This window comes from Musca autumnalis, unplaced genomic scaffold (genome assembly GCF_047663935.1).
Source record: "Musca autumnalis isolate F117 unplaced genomic scaffold, ASM4766393v1 scaffold_4, whole genome shotgun sequence".
NCBI classification, from domain to species: domain Eukaryota; kingdom Metazoa; phylum Arthropoda; class Insecta; order Diptera; family Muscidae; genus Musca; species Musca autumnalis.
In genome coordinates this window covers 146,235,685-146,263,614 of record NW_027411977.1, presented here as the reverse complement: position 1 = coordinate 146,263,614, position 27,930 = coordinate 146,235,685, and the positions used below count along the sequence as shown (strand labels likewise).

Here is a 27,930-nt window from a genome sequence, read left to right as displayed (position 1 = left end):
GTTGATAGAGAACTAATGCTGAGCAACAGTGAGTGTACCCATCATGAAATTCTGGCGCCCAATTGTGGGCTTGTTAATGACGAATTCTATCGCCTATTCCTATGGTGAATCTTCTCATAAATTGTTCAGAAGCAAGCAAAACTCTGGCAACCAGTCTTGAATTCTTTCAAAATTAAATTCTGACGCCTAATAAGGTCTTACATGTACACAAAAACTCTTAAGAATTCTTCTTTTAGGAAAATCCAACACACTCAGCCTTTAGGGTAACACACACTTTCATGCTCCCAAAATTGACTCATCGAAATAATGGTTTTAGGGATGTCCGTCTGGCTGTATAGCACGAAAATACTCGAACAGATCAACCAATTCGGTCCAAAATTTGACCCTCCTAATATTTTGTCCAAAGATAGATCAAGCTCAAAGTTGGTCCATATCGGTCCACTCCACTCGAAAAAATTTAGTTTAAGACCTGCTCTCGAAATATTTTGATTTTGCAACAGGTTGTTCTCGGGGCCCCTATTTCGACCGTACAAGTTTTGTCAGGGACATGTCCATACTGCCTAAGGAAATGGCTCGAAAGCTGTAAAAACTCCTGCGGCCACGATATGTAGTGGCTGTGCACACGACAACTTTTGAACAGGTTACTGCGTTGGTCCAAACTTTGAAATATCGTAATATTTCTGTGAGTCTTAAATAAAGTTCAAAGATGGTGATTATCGGTACACTGCTTCCGGTACCTTCCCCACAAAAGTTCAACAATTTACGCTAAAATGGTACAGGCGATATTTATTGGATGGAGCAACTGATTTGATCCAAACTTTTGATCTAGAAACTTAGTTTAAGTTCGAAAATGAGCAATATCGGTCCACTCTTTAGGGTGGTCCCTCACTAAAGTTCAACATTTTTGTTTGAGTGCTGTTTAAGGTCTGTTCAACGATCCTTTAGGAATTTTTTCCGAAGGTACTCCTTATGGTTCTGTTGGTAAGAGGATTTTGGTTCGGTTTTTGGTTGTGGAGATTTTGTGGAACTGGAATCGGTTTCCGATCAAGTTTTTCGTTTGTCTTCCTTCACCGAAGAAGGAAAATATGTTTTCATTTAGTACTACCTTGAAATAGTATGCACACCCGCCATGCACGCTAAAGTTCCGGGGTTCGATTCCCAGGTCCGACAACATCTCATTTTCAACGGTGGCAAAAATACCCTTCAGTGTAATGTTGACGACATTTTCTGTTTTAAAACACGCCGTTCGGACTCGGCATTAAAAAGTAGGTTCCATATCATTGAGCCAATATAAATCGCGTGTTGTCTATCGATTTAAAAATAATACAAGTAAAACCAACGTTAAGTTAGACTGGGCCCAATTCTGTGTATCCTCCCTCATGAGAAAACCTCTAATTTTTTTCAAAATATCTCGAATAGGTGGGGACAATAAAAACGAGGATTAATATTCTCAATATTCTTCAAGAAATTTCCTTTCCATTAGCAACTTATTCGATTGGATGCAAATTATTTGCTAAATGTTAAGAAAGGACATTGGACACGGTAAACTTTTAGGAGGACCCGTAAGAAATTCAGCAAGAACACCAGTAGGCATCCTCATAGGAGATCAATATCACTTCTATAAATGACAACTCCAGAAAAATTATTTTTTGTCCAATAAATATTTTAGCAGAGGTAGTACAAAATACGGCTTACTGGCTACTTCGGTGTCTGCATTTAACTTTACCATGACAGTTTCTGCATTTACGAAACAGTTGATTGCTGGTAAACAACGACTTTGTTGTTGTTTACAATGTAAATTGTGTCTCATTCATCATTTTTTCACAGACAGTCGGGATAAAAACTTTTTGAAATTTTTTGGTAAAAATAAGTGAGATAATAACTGAAATGTGTTGAAAACAAAAGAATATGAACAAAAGCAAAATACTTGATTTTCATTCATAATTTTACAACTGTTTTTCAGTTGTTTTGGGTTTTTGACAATCAATACATGTACTCAACTGTCGTGTCATGTGTAAACGCAGGGTCATGGTACAATAATTTACATGTAAAATTAAGTGCCAGCTGTTTCGATTCTCATTTAATACTAGTGTCAAATTCAAAAAAAAAATTTATGTATTTGTTGCTCTGTTCCAGAACCTGCAAGAAGCTACTAATTTTTACTACACAGACAACTTATTTCTATGCCTGTTCCAGAACCTGATCTTGCAGTTATGGAACAGGCCATCTATTTCCTATGTACATTAGGGATATATATTTTTGAGAGCAAAATATTCAGAATAAAAAGTATTTCCCACGAATATCTCCGAAGATAAACCTATGAGGAAGGTCATATAAATATTATCAAATATTATGATTTTAGCCACTGCGAAGTTAGCGCCCAAGATGGAATACGCTATTACGAGGGCAGTTCGGAAACTTCTTAGCCTAGCACAAAAAGCGCGGTATAAACAGAAAAAAGTTAAGTGTTTTGTCTCTGTTATGAACACATGTTAAATTTTATTTCGATGTGGCAACTCCTTCATATAGAAACAGGTGTTCAAAAAAGACGCATCCGCATTTTTTTTTACAATGGAAAAATTAGAAATGCGTGCTGTCATTAAATATTTACATAAAAAAGGTTTATCGGGACAAGAAATTCATAATCATATGGTGAATGTGTTAGGTGGAAGTGCGTCCTGGCTTACAACACAAAAAATAATTTTTCATCAAGACAACGCACCAGCGCACAATAGTGTTTTAACAATGGCTAAAATCAACGAATTAAAGTACGAGTTGCTTGACCACCCAATTATTCTCCTGATTTAGCTCCCAGTGACATTTACAGCCTGTTTCTGTATGTCGAAAGAAGAATGTGTGCGAAAGAAACACGTCCAAACTCTTGTGTGTTTTTCAAATTTGTTTTTTGTTTTGAAGCAAAAGCAAAGGTAGAATTATTTCGAAAACTTAAGTTCGGGCGTGTTTCATTCGCACACATTCTTCTTTCGACATACAGAAACTGGCTGTTACTTGTTCTCAAATCTAAAAAAATTCCTTGCTGGCAAGCGTTTTACCTCAAATGAAGATGCAATTACAGTTGTAAACCACTATTTTGAAGACCTTGAGGAAAACTATTTTAATCAAGGGATGGAATTGCTAGAAAAGCGTTGGACTAAGTGTATTGATGTTTCAGGAGATTATATTGATTATATTGAAAAATAAAAATATTTTTGAAAAACTAACTATTCTCTTTCATTGATAGGCTAAGAAGTTTCCGAACCGCCCTCGTATATACCCAATATCGATTTTCACACTGCGATCTTGCATATTATGAACATATTTGTGTCATTTTTTGTAAACTTAAGAGAATGTGTTTTTGCAGAACAGGCCTTCTCTCTATGTCTGTTCGATTACTTCGCAAGTAAAAAGTACTTGCAAGTTCTTGCACAAACTTGCAAGTTCTCTCAGTTCTCTTTTACTGAACAAGTTTTTTATCGAACAGCATTTTGTAAAAGTTTGTACAAATTTGCACACAAAGAGCTTCCCTCTCTCTCCTTCAAATTTACAATTGCCGCAAGTAAAATTGCCTAATATAGATATGGACTCCCCAAATCTAAAAATATTTATTATTGACTGCTAAACCTAAATAACGACGGGACGTACACAAATATTTCACCAACCTACCAAAACAACGCTCTCTGAGCGTCCGTATTACCCAAATACGTTGAGTCCCAAATCACATTTAAAACACAAAATCCGCGACCGAAACTTACTTAAATGTTTTCATTCGTAAAACAAATAATTTTCCTTTGCAATGAATTGTATTTCATGTTTTGTTGGGATTTTGGGCCTGTTTATGTATGTCGATAAGAAAATGAATACGCAAGAAAAACTACCAAATTTGAGTGTGCTTTTCGAATTTGTTTTTTGTTTTGAAACAAAAGCAAAGGAAATAATATTTCAAAAACTAAGGTTTGGGTGTGTTTCATGCGCACACATTTTCGTTTCGAAATACATAAACTGGGGGTAAGTTTTTAAAATACAAAACACACACACATACAAACAATAACGTTCTGTCAAAGTTAAATTTTTTCAACTTACAAAAAGTATACGCTCGACGTATTTCGGTAGTTCTCATAAGAATACATGTGTTCTACTTTTTTTCACCACACACGCACCGGGAATACGTCCGTATATAGGTATGGGCCTGAAATTAAAATAATTTATTGGCACTTTTTATGTTTTGTTTACAAATACCAGTGACACTAGTATTTGAAAATGAAAAATATTTCCTTCATATTTTCTTTTTTTTATTTGACAGTTTTCTCCTTTATAAAAGTTTTCATTTCACATTTTCATAGAAACAGAAATACGTAAATTCACCCAATGATTACACATGCAAGTAACTTACAGACAGTTGTGTATACATATTATAGTCGAAACTTCAATTTTTTCGAACTGACACTTGCATGTGTAGACGTTCGGAAAAAAATTGAAGTTACTTTCAAAGCACTTACATTGATTACTGACAAGAAAATTTTGTCGGCAGTGAGGTTGTTAGTTGGTGTGGCAATGAATATGTGTGAGTGTATTTGTGTTTTTCGAACTGCCACTTGCATGTGTAAACGGGGGGTCAGTATAAATCCAGTTTGATTTTGTGCATTAAGAATGTTGATAATGCACGCATTTATTTGAATTAATGCAAGTTAACGCTACCGTCTGTCTAGGACATTAACCATATTTTTTTTACTTTTATAATTAGATTGCTTTAAGATAAAGACAGGGGACATGGACGATAATAAATCCTAAACAGCATCAATGGGCGAAAAAATCCGACAATGTCCGTAAGAGAAAAGAAAGGTTACAGACAAAATCTGTTGCTAAATTTAAAATCCTCCACGGTTTGAGAATGGACCGAATAAGTGAGGTAGAAAATGCCTATTTTTGAATTGTCAAGCACAAAGTCCATAAAAAATTGTCATTAAAACTCATTACGACGGCCCAGCAACGCGGAACCGGATCTGCTAGTTGTTATACCCTACACCACTATGTGGGGAGGGTATTATAAGTTGGTTTTGGCCAAAAAGTTTGTAACGCATCGAAATAATGGTCGTAGACCCATACTTATATATACCAAAATGAATGTCTCGACGAGCTGAGTCGATCTGGCTATGTGTGTCCGTCCGTCAGTCTGCCGTCCGTCTGTCCGTCTGTAATCACGCTACAGGTCGCAATTTTGATCGGATCGTCACCAAATTTTGGGTGTTGATGAGGGTCCCGGAGGGGAAGAAGCCTATTGATCTTGGTGATGGTCGGATAATATTCAGGGGTCGGAATGGGCAAAAAAACTTATTTGGGAAAAAGTCAATGTTTTATTTCAAAGCGAATATCTCCGCATCTATAATGGGTGTATCAAAAGCAAAACCTGCTAATGAAAGTAGAAAATATCACCTTTACAACGATGTTAGTAGGCTGTCGTAGGTGGTCAAACAACAGAGATATCGCAATAGTCGGTAATGCATCCCATTTTCCGATTTTTTTTGTAATCACGCTACAAGTCGCAATTTTGATCGGATGGTCAACAATTTTTGGGGAGTTGATGCGAGTCCCACAGAAGGAGAAGCCTATTAAGTTTGGTGCTGGTCGGATAATATTCAGGAGTCGGAATAAGCAAAAAGCTTATGTGGAGAAAAGTCAACGTTTTTTTCTTATGCGAATATCTCCGCTTCTGGTAGGAGTATTCCTCCAATGCACGATGGGGCCAATGACAGGTTTTCGAGGCAACAAATCACTGGGGCAAGCTAGACCTTCCAAATTTTGTACAGATGTTTATAATGGGCTTAGAAACTAATATGCCAAATTTTGTTCATATCGGTTCATATATACATATAACTCCCGTATATATGTTCGCCCGATTTCAAGCAATTGATGGACCAAACACGCAAATTCTGCCCAATTTTTATGCGATTTGGAAAATACCACGGAATTAGGACTACAAATAAGTTTGCCAAGTTATATTGAAATCGGTTCAGATTTTGATATTGCTCCCATATATATTTTCGCCCGATTTTAGGTATTTGGGCACCAATCTTGATGAAATTTGAAATGTGTGACGAATTTCGGTCTAGAAACATTTTTGACAATCATATTGAAATCGGTTCAGAATTGGATATAGCTCCCATATATACGTTCGCCCGATTCCAGGCAAATGATTGACCAAGCATGCAAATTCCATCAAATTACAATAAAATTTGGAAAATCTTACGGAATTCGGACTACAAATAAGTTTGTCAAGTTATATTGAAATCGGTTCAGATATAGAAATAGCTCCCTTATATACATATGTTCAAATTTCATGGTTTTGTCTGTGGTCTGTTATAAGTTAATAAAAAAGGTTCCAAATTTAGTAAAAATCGGCTAAGATTCCGCCACAAAAGCCAAGTTTGTCTGCGATTTCTTTGAAATTATATATTATTATTATAAACTTCTATTAAATTTTTCTGAAATCCAATTGATAACATCAATGGGTTTCCGATTATTCTCCAACCAAAACATAAAAATGTCCATATTTTTTAATTTTATTACGACATCTGAAATCAGATTTTTATGAAAAGGCGCAGCTGGGCGCAGCTAATTTTTTCACAAAATGATAGTACACATTAATACCTTTCACCACATATATATAATATCCTAGATCTACCTAGATCTCAAAAGTTATACTCCAGAGAACACATGGATAACAAAGCAAAATACTCCTAAAAAAGACATAACATCATAACTCAAAAATACATTTACCACACATACCCCCATTATTATAAGTCTTCTTTTGTTATAGTTCGGATTTACCGAACAGATTTATAGCGTTCCGGTTAACTTAAAGTTAAAAATGATGATTGAATGTCAAGGAGGAGCTTCAAGTCATTAACTTTCAATGTGAAAATTATATTTTTAATGCCTCCAAATAAGTTATTATTATTTATTTTGCATTTTCAAATACATCAGATAGTAAAAGAACACATGTAATAATGGCCCATAACATTTTTATTATTTGTTAACACTATCTTATTTTACACTAGCAAAGTGCCCGCTACTTCGTATGCGGAAAGGATATTAAAAACAAATAAACAATAATATAATATAATGGAAATGGCGAACACTGAAAATTTTATAGTACTTATACCAATTTAATCAATATTTATTGTTTAATATTTTAGTACTGTTCGTACCGCTTTAGTTCGATTTTCAAAAGATCAAAAAGATCAGCCTTACATGTTAACAGCGAGACCAACATTGCACACCAACTCTCACACTAAATCCAAAAAAATACAGATTCCAGAACTGTCCCTACCCAACAACAAATTAAGTGCCATTAAGTAGTCTCGTACCCATAAGAACGATTTTACAAAACTACCTTCACTTCACCAGTAAACTTAATTTCAAAAAACAGGATTCCAGCCAGCGTTGCCGACAGTTTTTGATCGGAAATCGTCAAAAAAATCGTCAAATCGTCAACAATATTTGGAAAATCGTCAAAAAATCGTCAACAGGGTCCAAAACTCGGTTGGTTACAGTTTAATGCGATTTCTTGCTGATATTTTTGTGTATGCGACTGACAACATAAGATATGCAACCCTGAGCAATAAATCTAACCCGATATCACCTAAATACTGCTATAAAAACAGCTCTCAGAAGATGATAGTTTTCCTATGGTTATCGAGTTTGCAGTAATGCAGCATGGAAAGCTGGATACGCATCATTTTGAATGACAGCTTAGCTCAAATATCGCTTGCTTGACAGTGTGACCGTCCAAGTTTGTCGGTAGACGTACATTTTGGTTGTTGGGCAGTCGTAAATCGATAAAAATGTTCATTCAAAACTGGCTGACAGCTTAAAGAGGGCATTAGTAGGAAGTTATTAAAGCTAATAATTATTTAATTAACCCCCAGTTTATGTATTTCGAAACGAAAATGTGTGCGCATGAAAGACACCCAAACTTTGGTTTTTGAAATATTATTTCACTTGCTTTTGCTTCAAAACAAAAAACAAATTTGAAATACGCACTCAAATTTGGTAGTTTTTCTTCCGCATTCGTTTTCTTATCGACATACATAAACAGGCCCTAAATATTTAATTAATTAATATTTTATCTAGAAAACTTTTTAAGGAAGATTTACTTCCATTAACAAAACTATACGAAACTTTTCAGCTGATGTAATTTGAATATGGGGCAACAAAAACTATGAAAATACCTGTATTCCAGATATGTGCCGAAATATAGCCAATCCGTCTACAAATTGCTATAAAACATTAAAATGGCTCAAAAATCGAGTTTGGAATATTGTTTTTCTTAAAATCTTTCATGAAATTTTGGTCAAAATGTAGTTGTGGTCTTTTATTTCATGCATTTCTGTAGTGGAATTCTGTAACTCATTTTTTGAGTTACCGACAAAAATCGGTAAAATTAAAACGCAAAATTATGAATGAAAATGTCAATAAAAGTTGACAACACTGTTGTTATCAGTATGACTTAACGACGACTTCATTTTGGTCGCTAACTTATCGAAAAATTTCGGTAATTTCCGAAATTATAACATTTTAATTTGACCGATTTTTGTCGGTAACTCGAAAAATGAGTTACAGAATTCCACTACTGGCTTACGTGAAAAATCGTCATTTTGGACCATAAAATCGTCAAATCGTCATTTTTAAATTTTGGGCCAAAAAATCGTCAAAATGACGATAAATCGTCAAATTCGGCAACACTGATTCCAGCGCTATCAGAGCACTCAAATTCAAGTTGTACCATTTGGTGTATGTCGTGCCCATAAGTACGAATTTCAAAAACTACCTGCATGTCTTAATCCTACACTCCAACAGTAGTCTTACCAAATTCCAGGATTCCAGCTCTATCCGTTCCCGAAATTTAGTACCCTTTAGTACTTTTCGTACCCATAAGTACGAATTTCCAAAACTACCGTAATCCTATACTCCAACAGTAATCTCAATTCCAAATTTAAGGATTCCAGGTGTATTCGTTCACTCAAATCCAAATTGTACCAAATTTAATACCATTTAGTACTTTCCGTACCCATAAGTACGAATTTCCAAAACTACCTCAATCCTAGACTTCAACTATAATCTCAATTCCAAATTTCAGGATTCCAGATTCCAAATCCCAATTATACCAAATTTAGTACTTTTCGTTCCCATAAGTACGAATTTCAATCCTCAATCAATCCTACACTTCAACATTAATCTCAATTACGAATTTAAGGTTTCCAGCTCTATTCGTTCACCCAAATCCAAACTGTACCAAATTTAGTATTTTTCTTACCCGTAAGTAAGAATTTGCAAAACTAACTCCATCTTCCACACCAACAGCAAGTTTAATTCTAAATTTCATTATTCCAGCTCTGTTCGTTCACCCAAATCCAAATTTGGTACTTTTTTGTACGAATTTTCAAAACTACTTCCATTTTACACTCCAAATGTAGCCTACGAAGTACTAATTTCCCAATTATATCAATCCCATACTCTAACATCAATGTTAATTCGAAATTTTAGGGCTACAGCTCTATCCGTTCACACTAAATTCAAATTGTACCAAATTTAATACCACTTAGTACTTTTCGTAACCTTAAGTACGAATTTTCAAAACAACTCTATTCTACAATCCAACAGTAGCCATTCTTAAAATCCAGCAGCAAGTTTAATTCCCAATTTCAGAAATTCAGCTCTATCCGATGACCCAAATCTTAATTGTACCAAATTTATTACTTTTCGTAACCCATAAGTACGATTTTTATCACCATCCCATACTACAACATCAATCTTAATTCAAAATTTCAGGATTCCAGCTCTATCCGTTCGCCTAAATCATAGTTGTACCAAATTTAGTATCATTTAGTACATTTCGTACCCATAAGCACGATTTTTCAAAACTACTTCCATTCTACTCTCCAACAGTAGCCTTAGTACAAAATTTTAGGATTCCAGCTCTATCCGTTCGCCCAAATCGTAAGTGTACCATATTTAGTACCATTTAGTATTTTGGTACCCATAAGTACGAATTTTCAAATCTACTTCCATTCCACTCTGCAACTGCAGCCTTAATTCAAAATTTTCAGGATTCCAGCTCTATCCGCTCAACCTAAATCCAAATTGTACAAAATTTAGTACCATTTAGTACTTGTTGTACCCATAAGTACGAATTTTCAAAACTGCTTCCATTCTACTCTCTAAGAGCAGCCTTAATTCAAATTTCAGGTTTCCATCTCTATCCCTTCGCCCAAATCGTAATTGTACCAAATTTAGTATCATTTAGTACTTTCGTACCCAAAAAATACGAATTTTCAAAACTACTTCCCTTCTACTCTCCAACAGTAGCCTTAGTACAAAATTTCAGGATTCCAGCTCTATCCGTTCCCCCAAATCGCAATTGTACCAAATTCTGTACCATTTAGTACTATTCGTACACATAAGTACGACTTTTCAAATCTGCTGCCATACTACGCTCCAACTGCATCTTTGATTCAAAAATTTCAGGATTCCAGCTCTATCCGCTCAACGTAAATCCAAATTGTACAAAATTTAGTACCATTTAGTACTTGTTGTACCCATAAGTACGAATTTTCAAAACTGCTTCCATTCTACTCTCTAGCAGCAGCCTTAATTCAAATTTCAGGATTCCATCTCTATCCGTTCGCCCAAATCGTAATTGTACCAAATTTAGTACCCTTTAGTACTTTTCGTACCTATAAGTACGAATTTTCAAAACTACCTTCATTCTACCCTCCAACTGTAGCCTTAATTCAAAATTTCAGGATTCCAGCTCTATCCGTTCAACCTAAATCCTAATTGTACCAAATTTAGTACCATTTAGTACTTTTCGTACCCGTAAGTACGAATTTTTAAAACTACTTCCATTCAACTATCTAACATCAGCCTTAATTCAAATTTCAGGATTCCAGCTCTATCCGTTCGCCTAAATCATAATTGTACCAAATTTAGTATCATTTAGTACTTTTCGTACCCTCAAGTACGAATTTTCAAAACTATTTCCATTCTACTCTCTAACAGCAGCCTTAATTCAAATTTCAGGATTCCCGCTCTATCCGTTCGCCCAAATCGTAATTGTACCAAATTTAGTACTTTTCGTACCCATGAGTATGAATTTTCAAAACTGCCTCCATTCTACCCTCCAACTGTAGCCTTAATTCAAAATTTCAGGATTCCAGCTGTATCCGTACAACCTAAATCCAAATTGTACCAAATTTAATACCATTTAGTACTTTTCGTACCCATAAGTACGAATTTTCAAAACTGCTTCCATTCTACTCTCTAAGAGCAGCCTTAATTCAAATTTCAGGTTTCCATCTCTATCCCTTCGCCCAAATCGTAATTGTACCAAATTTAGTATCATTTAGTACTTTCGTACCCAAAAAATACGAATTTTCAAAACTACTTCCATTTTACTCTCCAACAGTAGCCTTAGTTCAAAATTTCAGGATTCCAGCTCTATCCGTTCGCCCAAATCATAATTGTACCAAATTTAGTACTTTTCGTACACATGTGTACACTTTTCCTAAACCACCTCCTTATGTCAACCGTACGTTTTAACCTTTATTCTCACACCAAATTTCAATCTTTAATCTTTATCCGTTCACAAAATACGAATTGGTACCAAATTTAGTACACTTTAGTACTTTTCGTACACTTATAGTTCGAATCCAAATTGTACAAAATTTAGTACCATTTAGTACTTGTTGTACCCATAAGTACGAATTTTCAAAACTACTTCCATTTTACTCTCCAACAGTAGCCTTAGTTCAAAATTTCAGGATTCCAGCTCTATCCGTTCGCCCAAATCATAATTGTACCAAATTTAGTACTTTTCGTACACATGTGTACACTTTTCCTAAACCACCTCCTTATGTCAACCGTACGTTTTAACCTTTATTCTCACACCAAATTTCAATCTTTAATCTTTATCCGTTCACAAAATACGAATTGGTACCAAATTTAGTACACTTTAGTACTTTTCGTACACTTATAGTTCGAATCCAAATTGTACAAAATTTAGTACCATTTAGTACTTGTTGTACCCATAAGTACGAATTTTCAAAACTACTTCCATTTTACTCTCCAACAGCAGCCTTAATTCAAATTTCAGGATTCCCGCTCTATCCGTTCGCCCAAATCGTAATTGTACCAAATTTAGTACCCTTTAGTACTTTTCGTACCCATGAGTATGAATTTTCAAAACTGCCTCCATTCTACCCTCCAACTGTAGCCTTAATTCAAATTTCAGGATTCCCGCTCTATCCGTTCGCCCAAATCGTAATTGTACCAAATTTAGTACCCTTTAGTACTTTTCGTTCCCATAAGTACGAATTTTCAAAACTCTTCCATTTTACTCTCCAACAGTAGCCTTAGTTCAAAATTTCAGGATTCCAGCTCTATTCGTTCGCCCAAATCATAATTGTACCAAATTTAGTACCATTTAGTACTTTTCGTACCCATAAGTACGAATTTTCAAAACTACTTCCATTTTACTCTCCAACAGTAGCCTTAGTTCAAAATTTCAGGATTCCAGCTCTATCCGTTCGCCCAAATCATAATTGTACCAAATTTAGTACCATTTAGTACTTTTCGTACACATGTGTACACTTTTCCTAAACCACCTCCTTATGTCAACCGTACGTTTTAACCTTTATTCTCACACCAAATTTCAATCTTTAATCTTTATCCGTTCACAAAATACGAATTGGTACCAAATTTAGTACACTTTAGTACTTTTCGTACACTTATAGTTCGAATTTCCAAAAACCCTTTAGCACATCTTTCCTACACTCCATCAGTGACCTTCATTCCAAATTGCGAAGTTCTAGCTGTACCGGTTCGCCAAATACAAACGGTACCATATTTAGTACCTTTTAGTACTTTTCGTACCCTTCCAGTTCGAATTTCCAAAAACCCAGCCTTATCTGACCCCTTCGGACCAAGAGTGATCCACACCCAAAATTTCAGGATTCTAGCTTCAGCCGTTTCGTCTGGGCGTTGATGAATCAATCAGTCAGTCAGTGAGTCAATCACTTTACTCTTTTATTAATATAGATACCCATTGAAGAGCTTTCCATATTTAAAAAATATAAAAATGTTGAAATTTTCTTTTTGGCGCCTAAAATGCTTTCACTACTTATTTATAATGAATGTCGGAAAATTATGCATAAGAAAATATGTCACCGTTGCCAGATCAGTATGTCGCAATGTGATGTTACCAGATTGATTTATTTTTTTTTAGTGATTCAAAGTGTTAGCAATCGAAATCCGTTATTATTTTTTTCAAATTGTTCACTTCAAAAATTGACTTTTTGACTCGAAAACCTGCTATTGGCCCCATCGTGCAATGGTAGAAGAAAAGATCTCCTTTATATTGATGCAAAGTATGTTGGCGTAAGTGGGCAAACAACCGAGATATCGCAAAACTCAGTAATATATCCATTTTTTCATTTTTTGTAATCACGCTACCGGTTGGAATTTTGATCGGATAGTCTCGAGATTTTGGGGGTAGATGTGGGCCCCACAGAGGAAGAAGCCTATTGATTGAGGTGATAGTCGGATAATATTTAGGGGTCGGAATGGGGAAAAACTCATGTGGAGACAAATTCAAAGTTTTATTCTTTGTGAATATATCGGCTTCTAGTAGGGGTATTCCAACGGCAAAGCCTGTCAATGGAAGAAGAAAATATTACCTGGACATTGGTGTAATGTAGGTTGGTGAAGGTGGTCAACAAGGGAGATACCACAATAGTCGGTAATGCGTCCAATTCTTCCATTTTTTGCAATCACGCTACAGGTCGAAATTTTGATCGGATGGTCACGAAATTTTGGTTGCTTATGGGGGCATATTATGTTTGGTGGTAGTCGGATTATATTCCCTAAAAGAAATGTTTGCCAGTGAAAGCTTATGCACAGGGGTAGTGGTGTAGGGTATCACATGGTCGGCCCCTTCCCGACTATAGCCTTTGCTCACTTGTTTTTTATATACGGTGGTTTGCATACGTTTTATGTAAAAATATTAAAATATTAGCCTGTTTTAGCCACATTTGTTAATTTTGTTGCGAAAAAACTTAAAATTTTATACGTTTGTTTTAGCCTCATTATCACATCAACATGCCTGAAAATTAGTATTTAGTCTTCTTTGGAGATATAAAACTTTTCTCCAAAAATATGTTAGAACAGATCCACGTTTTGATGTAGCCGCCCGACGTTCGGTATTTTCAACTGTTTAGCCTCATTATCACACAAAAATGACTGATATTTGGTATTTAGCCTTCCTTGGGGCTACAAAAACGTTCCCCAGAAATTTTTCTGTAAAGGTTAACGTTTTGATATAGCCCCATAGAAGGGTACCATCTGTATAAATTCTTCTTTGGGAATATAAAACATTCCTGAAGAACTTTCGGTATATGTCCACATTTTTATATAGCTCCCATAGAATTCGTCTCCCGATTTTGGAAGAGAAGTCTTTTAAAGTATTTTTCTACTGAAGTGACTCTAACATATTATTTCGAATTCTCAATGTGTAGAAAACATCGATGCCTCATTGGTATTAAATCTAGTTTAAAAGAAATTGATATTCTTCAGTTAGATGATTCCACTTCTCCTAGGAATAAGCCTTGACGTGGCGGAAGAGCTTAATACTTTCATAAACGATGGGAAAGTGATTTTTCCATTCTACTTCACTGCAAAGTTCAGCCCGGCCGAACTTAACGCCATACTTACCTGTTTCTTTTGACATGTCTCTGTTATACGAGTACATCAATGCACGTGCACAATTTTTGTGAACTTTGTATTTGTAAGTCATATGCATATCGTCCAGTCTTTCTAATTTTACGTCTTTGGACTTAGTATACCTTCTCACCAAAAATTAGAACTAAAGGAAATATATTTATTGACATTTGTGTATTGTTTCAGTTGGCAGGCAAAAGTAAACTGTACGTCCATAGAATATAATAGAACAGCAACAGGTTAAACAAGGTTAAACATTAATTAGCTCTTCAATACCAATTGCCGGTTTTACTCATTACCAATTACCTCATTCCGTTGTAGAAGACATTTGTGATTTTGTACATTCCAAAGGTCAAATACACGGACAAATTTCTAAATATAACGATGATGTTTTTGGGCCAACTGATTCAAAGATTTACCTCCTTAATCTGATTTGGATTGGATTGAATTAAGTCCGAAGCCTAAGGCGTAGGATAAAATGCATTCGTTAGGGGAGTAGTAAAATTAGAAAAATTCAGACAATTGTAACAAATTACGAACTGTTACATCTTCTTAACAAAATATGTAGGTTGTTGTCATAAATGAACAATTAATTTCAACCTTTTTACAATATTGGTTTTTGCATTTATTTAGTTGTCTAGCTGCAGCTCCTAGTGCGTTATAGTGTCACAGGGCTTAAACAAGCGCCAAAAGTAAAGTTCAAATAAAGAAAGCAGGAGCATTGCAGTAGTTATCAAGACAGGTGTGTAAAATCTATTCACAACAGTATTCTTAAAAAAAAACTTTATCTCTTGTCATATCGAGAAAAAAAGAGTGCAAAATTAAAACTAAAAATTGGGAAAAGGATCGGAGGTTGACCATTAGTATGCTTCCTTCAAAAAATGTATTCCACATGTAAATAAAGTTATCACAGATTCATATGGATTTTTGCCTCCTTGATAAATCTCGGAAGGAGATAGAGTTTGAGGTCCTTAAATTTGAGTCTTCGTTTGTTCATAGTGTTTTTGCTGATCATAGTGTTGTATTCATAATGTACATTAAAATACGCACTGTTGCGCACCTGAGGCACTTTACATACTTCGCATAGATTTGTAGCCTTTACTCCAATCCCATAGAGGACGACTTTGTCATACGTATCACCCATTAGCATTTTGTTAACAAAATATGGTTTTTACAGGGTTAAAATGCTGTTTGCATTAGAGCTTTTTGTCGGGTTAATCTTCTTCACTTATTTTGTCGTATACACCATGGAATTGAGATTTGATACCCAGTGGGTTTATTAAATCCGGTTATATGGACACTAGGGTTATGACTTTTTGACATTTTTCCTCAAAAATGATTTCCTGTAGCAGGGATGAATGAACTTTTGCCTATTAATAACTATGCTATCGTTTATTCCATTGAAATATAAAAAAAGTTCACGCACAAATCGATTTTAAAAAAATAATTTTTTGAAAAAATATATGAAATGAAATTTTTTTTTTTTAATTATTTTTTGTTGCACGAATGAATAAATATAAGCCTACTAATAACTATAATAACGTTTATTTCATTCAAATATTAAAAAAGTCGCGAAAAAATTTCAAATTTTTTGTTTTTTGTTAAAAAAATATATTTTTGAATAAAAGCGTTTAGGACATTTTTACGATTCTCAGAATTAAAGAAAAGTAGTGAGAAATAAATTTTATGTCATTTTAATTATCTCATGTGGCTCTAAAGTTTATTTTCAATTATATATCTGTTTTCAGTGACTTCAAAAAATTGTCCATAATTTTGATAAATTAAAATTTTAAAATCATTTTGTGCGTGAGGTTTTTTCACCGAATCACCTTATAATTAAGATTTTATGTAATCTTATGGCAAAACTCATCACGCTATGATACAGGGATATGAGGTTGTAAAAAAGTCATAACCCTAATGGACACTCGATATAAACCTTTTTTTGCGCAATAGCTTCCTTCGGAGCCAGACTGACATTTGTATATACCGCACGTTCTTTCCTGGCCAATTTACTTAATTAATTGACATTTACATATGTATTCATTTTAGATCGTTTGGTAAAGAAATGTAACTTTCTAGAAGTAAAAATCATTATTTTTGAAATTTTATCAATCATAACCCTCGTTGTAGTAAGCGTGCAATTTCAGTCGTACGCAGAAAGTATAAGGACTTGTATAGTTTAATTGTTCCTCATAATTTCTCACAGTTTTCGACACAAAATTATTTTCGACACCGTATTCTAAAACTTCAATACCTTTTTGGTCAAATATAAGGCCATGTTTATATTATGTATAGGCTTTTAATGAGGATTCTTAATGAGGATTTATTCGACGTATACGCAAAGGTGTTGACATTTGAAACCCAGTGGGCTTGTTAAATCCGGTTATATGTAAATGTACTATAAAACGAAACTTGCGGTTTTTACCACGTACAAACCAAAAATTTGTTTATGTTACCTTAGGCTATGTTTATATTATAGCCTTTTGCAGGGTTAACCTTCTTAATGTGGATTTATTTGACGTATACGCAAAGGTGTTGACATTTGAAACCCAGTGCGTTTGTTAAATCCGGTTATATATAAACGTACTAGTAGTCCTCCGGATTACGTTTCGTTGAATTTCCAAATGTTGGCAACATTTATTTTCATATGAGACCTTGAATATTATTGCAGAAGGACTGCTATTAGCTATTTTCGTCCAAAATTCGAGAATAAATTGCCATAGGTAATCGTATCTATCACATTTTTTTAAGTATTTCCGTCCGACTTTTCCGTTATTTTTATATTTATCTACAGCAGTTTGGTCAGTTCTGCTATATGCCGTTGAGACATGGACTTTAAAATCAGCAGACATAAAAAGATTGGAGGCATTCGAAATCTGGATATATAGGCGTGTACTGAGAATATCATGGACTGATTTCATACCAAATGCCGAAATCCTGAGAAAAAAATGCACTACGAGAGGGAGTTGATCGATTTGATAAAGAGAAGGAAGACAGCATACCTAGGACATATTATGAGAAACCCCAAATACAAATTGCTACAAAATATACTACGGACAACTATTGCTGGCAGACCGGAAAGAGGAAGAAAAGAAACTATATGGCTAGACAATACCCAAGCATGGACTGGAATTCGGGATTCTGTAAGACTTCTAAGTGATGCTAAAGACAGGGATGCCTTTGCAGAGATCCTGAAAAACATATGAAATTATAATATCTTAAGCACATAATTAATTTTTGTAATATTGTTTTGGTCGCCTATAATTCGAAAACCGAATTGGCAAATAAAGAAGAAGAGGCACTCTAGACTTGTATAGGCAGAGAAATTGTAATGTGTTTGTTTTTTTTGTAGGGGTCGGCCTTACACCATAGATGAACAAGATGAGCACTAGCCTTTACGTTTTCGTGCGAGTTGCCCATGGCACAATAATACAGGTACAACGGGAAAAACAGCTGATTATTACACTAGTTGTCAAAATGCATTATTGTGAATAAAATCGCATACCGAAGGTAAACAATCAATTCACAGTAATTCGTTATTTTGAACAATTTTGACGTTTGGTATGATTTGATCATGGTACAATTACTTAGGTAGAAACATCGGCGAATTGCTACAATAAAGCAACTTTTTTTGTAATGTAAACTGTCAAAATTTTCGCCGAATGGTTTCTTGTTGTCTCTTTTTATCACTTGTGTTTGTACAGTGAAGTGAACACATGCTATCTCTTACTTACCGAATCATATGGTTGTTTGTTTTGATTTTTCATAGCGAATTCCTAGTTTTTTTTGACGTTTTAGATTCGATCAGCTGGGCTGAGGCATCTACCTAAGTAATTGTACCATGGATTTGATGTAACACCTTTTTATTCTACCATGGATCAGACAACCAAGTTTTTCGACTCGCTTGCTCAGTACATTTGACAGACAATCGGCGGCGGCGCGCCGAGTAGTTTACCGACTGGCGGCTTATTTTGCCATATTTTGTAGTACACAAATTGCCGTAAAGCCTTTACCTAATTAACTGCGTGTTGCGTGTGCGTTCAAAAATACAAAAACAAAATACATGTATTTCAAATTGAAAACAAAAACAAATACAGTCGAAATCGCTTATAACGTCGGTCAAGGGACCGACGGAATTTGTCGTTATAAGCGATAGGGCTATAAAGGGTCCCAGAGATTTGGGACTTTTGGATATCGTCGTTATAACCGATATGACGTTATAAACGACGACGTTATAAGCGATTTCGACTGTACATGTATTTTGTTTTTGTTTTTTTTTTTTTTTTTTTTTTGAACGCACACGCAACACGCAATTAATTAGGTAAAGGCTTAAAGAAAAGTTTTTTTTTTTGAGAAATCGTGGGGAGGAAATAGTCTTGATGTTTTTGTTGTTCTACTAAAACATGTAATCAGTTTGTAACTATTATAAATTTATAAAGAAAAAATTGTTTAAAGTAGTAAAATTTTCAATTTTTCAGATAGATTTCGATGTTCTATTGAGCTGTATGCCGGTACTCAAAACACACAATATTCCATTTGAAGCAATGACAGATCTTCTTTCAGGAGTAATGTGATCATTTTGGATTTTGGAAGAATTGCGGATACGTTGGTATGCAATATCAGGGGTTCGAGTTTGTCACCGTCCTCCAGCAATAAGTGCCGAACTGACATATGTATGGGTTGTTTTCGCAAAACATTACTGGTGTAATTAAATTAGTACTGTGAGAACTATACGAAATAAAGTTTAAATTTTATCCGAGAACACGCAACCTGTTCTTATGTCTAAATGTTTGAACTTTTGTATGGGAGATACAGGATGAGGTGGACCGATATAGACCATCTTCGAATTTGACATATGTATGTAAGTTAGGCCTAAATCGACATCATTTAAGGTGGCTATAGAATTTTTACAACTTAACTTCAGTAAGTAAAACTATACTGTCGTAATATAAACGACAAGGACCCGTTGTAAAAGCTATCCTAGACAAGTCACTAAACCGCACAGCTTTGAAAATTTTGAGTAGAAGTAGTAATAGTTAGTAGGGGGTAATGCCGATTCTGGATCACAAAAGCGCCTTTTTTGCCTATTCGGCCCACTGTGCAGGCTGTGTGTGTGTCTGTGTGTGTGTGTGTGTGAGAGAGAGAGAGAGTGTGTGTGTGTGTGAGAGAGAGTGTGTGTGAGAGAGAGAACAAGAGAGAGAGAGATCACTAGATCGAGAGAGTATTTGGAGAGATCTTAAATGTAAACATAGCTTAAATATATACAAAATATTATGGTGTTTCAAAAATATTACCTCCAAAAATATTACGTTGAATCATGAAATATGGGGTCCCCAATGTGAGAGTTAGGATAAAGACCAGCCCTAAGAAGCAATTCTTACCCGAACAGACCTATTGTGCGAGAGAGTTTTATTCAAACAAATGTATGGCATTAGAGAACATATGAGAAAACTAAAATAAGAGAGAGAGAGTAAACTAATAGACGGTTGTACATTTACCCATTTACATGTATGTATGTCCAGATAGTTAGGATAAAGACCAGCCAAAAGATGCAATTTTTGTCGATTTGAACCACTGTGCGAGTCAGTTGGAATTAAACAAATGATTGAGTGGAGTATATCTAGTGCAGGTATCGGCACCAACACAAACGCATTGTTTGCGGCCTCACGCATACGACTCTCTCTCGCTCTCTCCACAAACAGCGTGTGCGTTAATACATTGCTAAAATTAAAAATCATTGAAACAACCGACAACAGAACCTTCTTCATTGACTTCTTAACGAAGACTGAGTGGTGGTTGTTCTGTTGTTATTCTCATCAAGGGCACGTGTGCCCCTTTTTGCCGGACATTGATCTAGTGAACCACATTTAACCTGTATAAGTGTGGGAGGGAGCCAGACCTTGATTTCGGGAGAGAAACACATTTATCCTGTATATGTGTGGAAGGGAGCCAGACCGAGAAGTTGAGAGAGAACCACATCTGATCGTTAATGTAAACAAAATACATTTCAATATATGTCTGTCTGTAAGCATGCCGAATCATGATCGTAATCAAAGTGGATTTTTCCGTCCGTCCGCCAGTCTCTCTGTGAGCATGTTCAATCATGTTCATAACTTAACATATGTATCCCCAATTAATTTCACAATATTGTGAAATTCATGTTTTAGCATACTACAGTTTTCGTATAAAAAGCAAATAATCTTAAATAAAGTTCAATGTATACCCAATTAATTTCACAAGTTTGTGAAATTATAGACGATGGTCAGGTTCGTTCGTCTTTTGAATTTCATAACGCTATGAGTTGAGATGAATGTCAGACTTTCTCATATTGCAACAAAAACCCAAGATTAAACATAAAGTGACCATGAAATGATTCGTACAAATTCTCTCCTTTGTTATATTCCATGTTAGCGTACTGGTGATCGATACATTGACCAAAAATTTGATTTTTTGTCAACAAGCATTTAGGCAATTTGTTTACATTTAACAAATGTAAACAAATCTGCAGTTTTCAATGCTACAAGAATATTTCTTTATTCTTTGGAATTCTTGCCCTTGTGGATATTACACATTTTGTATATGTTATGCAGGTTGATCATCAAATGATGAGAGAGGGGGTTCAAGTGTGAGGTGGGGATTGGGTTGAGGGCGGATTTTGATGCTGGAATACAATCAATACTTTGATTCATCTAAATAATTATATCAGAACTTAACACGTCACATATTATTAACGGAGCTTAAATGCACTGCACAGTGGGTCAAAACAACAAAAATAACATCCAAAATGTTAGGCTGGACCAAATTTAGAGTAAGTCTAAATTAAATCATATGTATGAGTGAGAGTATAACATTATTGTCATCAAAAACATACACATATATATATAAGCGTTTAAATTTAGGCAAGGCAAAATATGAAACAAAGTTGGATATTTTATCTCCAGTATGTGTGGGAAGCAAAATATGAAACAATGTTGCATATTTAGCATCCTATATATGTGAGAGAGGGAGCGATAGACAGAGAATTGGAAAAGTCCCCCAGATTTTTACGTTAATGTAATCAAAATTACATGTCAATGTATATGTAAGCGTAAAAATATAAGCAAGGCAAAATATTAAACAAAGTTGCATAATTTACCTCCAGTATATATGGGAACAAAATATGATACAATGTTGCATATTTTTACCTCCCGTATATGTGAGAGAGGGAGATGAAATAGATAGAGAATTGGGAAAAGCCCCCAAATACAAGTCAATGTATATGTAAGCGTTTAAGGCTTGGAAATTTCGTAACTTAATTTAATTTGAGTTTAAGTAAATAGGAATGAGAGAGTCTCAGTTATTGTATGACTTCAACCAGGAGTAAATATCAATGGTCACCATTTGTTATGCTCTCTATACTCGATGTTAGCGGGTTGGAGATCGATACATGGACCCAATAATTAGATTTTTTATTTTAAATTTTGTCTGTTAGAGCGAAGATCATTTTTAATGATTTCTATTAATTTTCTCGTTTAGAGTTAAGCTTGATCAGTTTTAATGATTTTTATTAATTTTCTCGTTTAGAGTTAAGCTTGATGATCGGGTTTTTTGTCAACAAGAACGTAGACAATTTGGTTACATTTAATCAAATGTAAACAAAAGTGGTTGTATTTAGGATTGAGGAGAAATAAACTACATATAACTTCATCAATAAATGGCTAGCAACACATGGAACATTTTCTACCAGAAGAGGTTCACTTGACAAAGATCAAAAATATGTCCACAATATAAAAACAATGTACTGCATTCGTTGATATAGCAAATTTTGTATAAATTTGCATCTGATATTTAATAGAAAGTTTTCTTAATGTCTATTTATCCAGCAGATGTTGTGGTATATCAGATGTTATGGAAGCTGGAATTATTGTTTACTCCAAAAATATCATAAGCAAGAAGAATACTTTCCAACATACCGACAATTATTGTATGCCTCGTCAATAATGTGTAATTAGGTGACCAACGATGATGTTATGTAAGGTTTATCTTCATGTTCCTAAAAACCAATTTCCACCTCATACCAGAACGGACCAATTCATTGATATCTAAAAATCCAATGGCTAATTTTCAAACGTTTGTAAGCGTTCATCTTCACGATGGAATCTATTATCCATGACATAGGATGGTTTTTTTTGGAATTTCCAATAAACCGCTGACAGAAATATACTCCATTTCATCACAATACAAAGGGATCACTGATGTAAATAGGGTTAAGGGGCTTTGGCAGAGTTTCATGCCAAAAAGACTGGACAAATGATTATGCTTGATGTCTGCGCTTAACAAAGATATTGAATAATCTTCTGTTTAACAGCATGTTTATTCGTGGTCATGATTAAACATGCCATCTATCCAAATAATTCCCAAAGATTGTGAATTTCATATTTATATTGCTTGACATTAAATTTTTCATATTATCACAATTTGGAATAAGAAATAAGGTAGCTCAAGTTCGAAAAAATCTACAGTATCCAGTCTTCCTGAATTCATAGATTCAGGTTTCGTTCACATTAGATTCAGATTGTGTTCAGGTTGGGATCAGGGAAGGTTCAGATTGGGTTGAGGCTGGGTTCAGATTGGGTTGGGTTCAGATTGGGTTGGGTTCAGATTGGGTTGCGTTCAGATTGGGTTGGGTTCAGATTGGGTTGGGTTCAGGTTGGTTTGGGTTGAGTTCATGTTGGGTTGGGTTCAGGTGGGGTTGGGTTCAGGTTGGGTTGGGTTCAGGTTGGGTTGGGTTGGGTTCAGGTTAGGTTGGGTTGCGTTCAGGTTAGGTTGGGTTCAGGTTAGGTTGGGTTCAGGTGGGGTTGGGTTAGGATGGGGTTCTATATATATTGTATCAATAACTCAAATTTAACAGTATAACTCTAACAATGGAAGAAGAAATGTTAAAACGGCTGGTTCAATCCCGCAATGTTTTGAAAAGAAAATTTCAAAACATTAAAAGGGGAGAACAAGCAAGAACAACCCAATTGGAAAATACCTTCAAACCTATAACAGATGAATTAAACAAATTAGTTAAAACAACAAGTAAAAATGCATCCAAATACATGATTCCTAAAACAGAAAATATACCCGAGTATGGGAAATCATCGTTTTCCAGTATCAAGAGATATAAGGAAGATGTTAAAGAAGAAACCACTCCAAGTGATGATGAGTACGAAGAAGGTAATAATCAAGATGACTCAAGTAACGACGAGGGTGGAGAAGAATCTTTTTATTCTGATCATGATGACTATGATTATGAAAACAATCTTCTTCAATTGAAAATCAATAATAATCTGGATACTGTATACGGTCCACATAAAAATGTTAATGGGGAATGGAAATTTGGAGATAAACCTTTAGAAATAAATAATGAAAAAATTATGGTAGGAAAAATTATGGTAGGGCACTCACACCAGGCTTATTTGAACTCCTCTTTCATCAAAAGCCCAAAAACTACGATGAATCAGAGTTGGAGATATATAAGAAAATTTTACTGGATTCAAATGCACATAAAGTAAACTACAACCATAATGAACGAGTAAAATCTAACAAAGGATATAAATACACTAATATAATAAAGAAGATAGTCGATGGTACTCACACTGGTAAAGGCCTAATGAGAGTAAATCCCGAAAAACCTCAATATGAATATTGGAACGATCCCAATGTTCTTGTTGAACGACTAAAGCTGTTGGTGGAATCAAATCAAAGTGGAAAATATGACCATACAAATGAGATGGTTTCTATAATTGAATGAATATAGTTGTGTAAGGGGAGAAATATCCAAAATATTGGAAAATACTTCCCTTAAGTTTTGGGTTTATGGTTTTTATTAATTTTATTATTTATACTGGGACATGAATAAGTCGCAATGCAGTATTCGTCCTCAGTTTCTCTATTGCAATGTAGCCTTAAGGCTTCCAAAGTCTAAGAGAATAGTATTTTTTATATGTTTATTTGTTTTCCAAATAAAACAAGGTTATTTTCAATTTTACCAACTTTATTCGTCTGCAGCTCGATCAGAATAGAAAGAATTTGAATCATTTCTATGACCAGCTGGACACAAGTAAAATCATTACATTTGGTTAGAACTTATCTACTACAAATATTGCAAATATTAGTATGAAAGTTAAAAACATATTGAGTGATTATTAGTTGCAATCATATCTAATTTACATAGTTATTGAGTATTTGAGTATAATTGAGCGAAAGAGTAAGATATACATAAATCGATTTGTCGTTAAGTTTTATGGTACGAGAGAACACGAAAGTATTGACGAGAGCAATACAATAACAATGATAATAACTTGTTCGTTAAAAGTAAGAAGAAGCATGTATATTGAGAAATAGAGAAAGTTAGAGATGCTCCTTCGAGTGAAATCGTTTTAAGGTTCTGTAACAAAAGATACTAATGTAACGTAACATTGGATATTTAACATTAAAATGTAAACTGACGTTAACATATACATGTACAAATGATGTTAACAAAAATTAAATGAAATTATGTTGTCATATAATAAAAATAATAATTACTAATAATGCTGAATAAACGGGCCGCTACAACCTCCCCCTCTGTTGCATTAATCGTCCCGATGATGCAAACAGGATACCATCAAGTCTTATTCTTCCAAAGATCTTTTCATTTGCTGGTTGTTGGGAATGTTGTTAGCAACTATGTTTTGGCTGACTTTGACCCTCTTTTTGTAGTACTTGGCGTAGTCCACCTTGTTGTTTCTAGCATTGACTGCCTTTTGGATGATATTGGACGTCTTCTGTTTGGCAATTTCGTTGTTTAAAACGTTGTTAGTTCTAATATTGATTGACTTGTTGCTGACAATTTGCTTGTTTTTGCAGTTGACCATATTGTTGTTGTAAACGTTGTTGACTTTTCGTTGCTGATGTTGGTCGTCATGCGGTTTAATAGTTCTCCTGCTGTTGACGTTGGCCATCATCTTTCTGGAAATATTGTTGTTGAAGATGTATTCTGCCTTGTTGACCATGTTGTCAGTTTTGTTAAAACTATTGTTGATGACGTCGCCCGTCGTTTTGTAGACAACTTCGCTGTTTCTGACGTTTTCCGTTTTATTGTTGACAATTTTGTTGTTAAAAGCATTTTCCGCTTCGCTGTTGGAATTTTGGTTGATGGAAGCGTTTTCGGCTTTATTGTTGTTGTATTTTTGGTTGTTGTAAGCGTTGTCGGCTTTGTTGTTGTTGAAAACGTTGTCGCCTTTGTTGTTGTTGGACTTTTGGTTGTTGAAAGCGTTGTCGGCTTTATTGTTGTTGGATATTTGATTGTTAAAAGCGTTTTTGGCTTCGTTGTTGCCAATTTCGTTGCTAAAAGCGTTTTCGGCTTTGTTGTTGTTAGCATTTTGGTTCTTGAAAGCGTTGTCGGCTTTGTTGTTGTTGGCATTGTCTGCCTTTTTGTTGAAGAAATTGTTGCTGAAGTTGCTGATGACGTTGTCCGTCTTTTTGTTAACAACTTCGCTGTTGTTGACGTTTTCCGTCTTATATAATGTACTGTTTTTGAACATATTGGCTCTGTGTCTGTTAAGAAATTCGACGTTACCCGCGCAGTTTTTGACCTTGTCGATCCTGACAGTATTATTGTTAACGCTGGTCGTCTTCTTTTTCAATGGTTTGATGTTGCTGACGTAGTCCGACTTCTTGTTGCAAGCTTTTTGTGGCAATTGTTGTCTGACTTGTCGTTGCACTAGTTGTTGCTTTCGTGGATTTTGTGAATGTTGCCAATCAAGTGTTTGATAATTTGGGGTTCTCCAAGATTGACATCTTTTCCTTTTTGAATAAAATACCACCTCCTTATCGACTTGATGTGAATTCAATGGATTCTGGTTGTTGTTCTCCCCCTGGAATACTACAGTTCCGCGTCTATGTGACTTCAAGGGATTATGTTTGCTTTTCTTCCCCTCGAGTAATACAGTTCCTCTTTTAGACAAAGTTAACGGTTTCTGGTTGTTGTTCTCTCCCTGGAGTGTTACAGTACCGCTTCTATATGGTTTCCATGGATTACGATTGCTTTTCTCCACCTTGAGTGATTCAGTCCCGATCGATACGGTTCTTTTAAAAACTGGGGATTTTTGCATTTTCTCCAATTTCCCGAACGATTTATTGTGTTTTCCTGACACTTTCCAAACATCGTTCTTTTTCATTATCTTGGATAATGGGCTTCCCTGGATAACGTTTTTGGAGATTGATCGTTGGTTGGAAACAGAAACATTATTTTGATTGGTGACATTTCCAAAATTGTCTTCGTTGGAATCAATCAGGGTACATTTGTTGAAATGGACAGAGTTCAATTCGAATCCAATTGGGCTACATATAGTGGTATTCTTGCGAAATTTCTTCAATGGTGGAAAAAGATCTGGTTGATTTGGCATCTGAAAATCATTAGGTAATGTGTCAGAAAACATCCTCAGTAAACCACCAGGCGAATAATCCTCGGGTTTTGAATAAACTTCTCCCAAAGTTGGGGGTTCCTTTTCATAGTTAGACTCAAACCAGGATATAAAATCGTTTATATTGGTTGCCGCTCTTGGATTTTCTTTTTGAATTAATGTCTGATTGATGTTCAAGTCTTTCAAATCAGACGATTTCGATTTAAAAGAAAATATTTGTTTTGGTGTATCCTTAAAGTACCACGTCCTTTGGGCCAAATCCATTACAATTCCGGCTTGTTCAAGAAAATCGATGCCTAACAAAGTTCTGTTGTTTTTGGCATTCGGGAAACATATGAACCGGATTCTTTTCAGTCGTTTTCCTATCATAATTTTGACAACAGTTGAACAAACTAACTCCTTTCGTACTATGCCATCAGCCAATATTACTTCGGCATGTACTTTTTGGAATTCCTCCTTCATATCAACGAGTTTTCGGAAAAGATGGTAACCAGCAATGCTTGTCCTTGCGGCTGTATCCAAATAAGCTTCTCCTTTTAGACCGTTGACGTTGATATCCACTATGGGAACATTATGACCAATAATAGTCGTTTGGACACTATTGAAGTCCAAGAGTTTGGGGCTTTCCATGACGTTTTTATCATTACACGTCGGGCAATTTGATCTATAATATCCTACAGCACCACATCCATAACAGCTGAGATTGGTTTCTTCAGGTTTTCCCCGC

The 27,930-nt window shown here is 35.0% G+C and overlaps 1 protein-coding gene across 1 annotated transcript in view; it reads right to left on the bottom strand.

Moving 5' to 3' along the window:
• Positions 1–14,837, bottom strand: part of LOC141403522 (probable 4-coumarate--CoA ligase 1) — a 44,123-nt gene extending 29,286 nt beyond the window's left edge. The window contains exon 1 of the mRNA XM_073986073.1: positions 14,767–14,837. The gene's annotated coding sequence lies outside the window, so the exon portion shown is untranslated. The remainder of the gene's footprint in view (positions 1–14,766) is intronic.
• Between the last annotated feature and the right edge of the window lie 13,093 nt (positions 14,838–27,930).